This window comes from Triticum dicoccoides, chromosome 5A (assembly GCF_002162155.2).
Source record: "Triticum dicoccoides isolate Atlit2015 ecotype Zavitan chromosome 5A, WEW_v2.0, whole genome shotgun sequence".
NCBI classification, from domain to species: domain Eukaryota; kingdom Viridiplantae; phylum Streptophyta; class Magnoliopsida; order Poales; family Poaceae; genus Triticum; species Triticum dicoccoides.
Genome location: NC_041388.1, coordinates 27062653 through 27065344, shown reverse-complemented (window position 1 = coordinate 27065344; position 2692 = coordinate 27062653).

Sequence of the window (2692 nt, the reverse complement as noted above, 5' to 3'; positions counted from 1 at the left end):
CTCCCCCGCTCCACCCCCGTCGCCGATGATATTTTCAAGTAACAAATTTGAATATATTTTTTAAAAAATTATTACTGTTTTTATAAAAAAATATTACTGTTATGATTTAAACAAGTTTGAACATATTTAAACACAAATAAATATCAAACAACATTTAAAATGCAAAAAAAATATTGCAGAGCCTGGGAATCAAACCGAGGACCTCCTGGTGTGTGTGCTGCATGCGGACCAGTCGGGCTAGTGGGCGGGTTCTGATGTGGATTGGGTTAGGTGCAATATAACCTGTGCTCGAACTATAATAAAAAACAATTCTAATGGCGCACCACTGCGGGATGCGCCATTGCTATCTAAAAAAAGATTTCTAATGGCGCACCGCTGCGGGTTGCGCCATTGCTATCTAAAAAAAGATTTCTAATGGCGCACCGCTGCAGGGTGCGCCATTGCTATCTAAAAAAAGATTTCTAATGGCGCACCGAGATGTGGTGCGCCATTAGTAAGCTTCCCCCTAGCTATCTCCCTCTCCCTCGCCACCAGATCCCCATCGATCGATCGACCCACCCCCAACCCAACCGCAGAAGCGAGCGAGCGACCGCCTAGGGTTTCGACCGCCGCCGTCCGCCGTGCCTCATCCTCCCGTCCGTCACCTTCACCGCTCCATCGCCCCGTCGCCCTCGCCGCTCCGTCGTCCCGTCACCCTCGCCGCTCCGCCCCAACCAAGGTGCTCCCTCCACCCCGCCTGCCCCTGCCGTCCTCCGCCACCGGCCCCTGCTCTCCTTCGACCACGGCGAGCAAGGAACCGGACGAGCTCGGACCCCGACCCCGACCCCAACCCCTCCGGCGACCAGGTACTTCTCCTCCTTCCTCCTTCCTCCCTCTCTCCACCATTCCCCATCCCCTCCCTCCCCTCGACCGTGGCAGTCTATGGTTGCAAGATTGGGGAGGGCCTCCTCCTTCCTCCTTTTCCACTGCTGGTGGCAACATCCTCAACCCCCCGTCTTTTTTTCATTTTTGTTAGTTTGATTATCTGTAAATTGATGTGCCATGACCCAGTAGAGGCACATCCGAATTTTGTGTTTAGTTTTCTCACCCCAAATTGCATCCCATGACCTAGTAGACTAGTACAGATGACATGCCATGACCTAGTGCACTAGTAGAAATGTCATGGCAAATTTCACCACCATTCTGTACCATGGTATTTTTGTGATATGTAGTTTTTGATCTGGTTCAGAACTAGTAGGGGTATTCTAGGGCAATTTCCAATATGCAGTGAATGGCAAATTTAGATTCGTTCCACCACAATTTTTCCATTTTGTTTTTAGGGAGAACCAAATTTTGCCGTGGCAAATTCATACGTTCTGCCATCACTACATATGAGTTCTTTCTTGCCATGTCGTAGTTGCCATCAAGTTTTACATTTTTGTCATAGTTTTGACGTGTCAATCGCATTATTTCTTCAAGCTGATGCATTGATTATGCCTTTGAGGCAGTTAGTTAACCTCTCACCTATGTTCATGCAGGGATATTATTCTTGGAAATGCCACTATTGGTGACGGAATAGAAAGATAAGCAGGTACATATCTTCAGTCCCAATCTAACAGGGTAGTCCATGGATTCAAACTAGCTAAAGGAGATTCAAACTGCCGAACCTTTAGGTTAACAACTCAACACAAACGAATCCCTGAAAGCAAAAACTCAACACAAACCAAGTGCATTATTTTTGTGACTGTTTTCATGTTTGCAGAACCAATATTTTTGTGCCAACAATCAGTTTACTCCCTCATGCCAAAAACCACTCATTTTTCAGTTAACTCCTTAAAGTTCAGATCATATTTTGATTGTCAACAATAGTGGACTTTTAAGGCTTTTTTAGAGGCAATACTAGTGGATATTAGGCCTTTTTACAGGCAATAATAGTGGAATTTTAGGGTTTTTTTTGGAGGAGTGTGTTTCATGCTAGCCTACAGTGATGAATTAGTCAAAATTGTGTATGATTGTGCCTAAAGTAGATAATCTAAAGATACAGACAAAATAATTAGGGGAGCATGTGTGAATCTAAAGTATATTGTCAACTTCCAACATTTGCTCTGTTGTCCATGTGGTTGAAGCAATGAAGTTGAGTGTGTCATTCTTGAGCTGAAATAGAACTTGACAGCCTGTACAGTGAATATATGCAGTGAACAGAAATTGACAGGTTTTCTTGACTGAATTCAGTCCTGTACAGTGAATATATGCAGTCAATATACAATCATTGTAATTTTTGGGAGTAATTTTTGGTGTCAAATCACTCAAGCAGTAACTGAATTTTCAAACTGAACTTGACACAATACTATTCAGTTAATTTTCTTGGACAGTAGTATGTATGCTCATCACTTTATGTATGGTGTTATGCCCTATTATCTCTGTTCAGTTGACTAATGAAGCACTAGGCTCATCCATGGTACAAGTTCACCTGTGAACACTTGAAATTAGTTAGGACATCCCGTACTGATAGATGTAAATTGTGTCCAGTAGGCTTTGAAGCACCGGTTTTTCCTGTTTCTAACTCTGAATCTGATATAAACCATACTGCTGGCATAAGTGGTCTTTTGTATATGTGCTGATGCTTTGTTAATATAAAGCTATAGATGATGTTGTACTTGTGATGATGCTACTTGTGATCTTCTGAAATAACCCATTGGCGACTTCATTACGT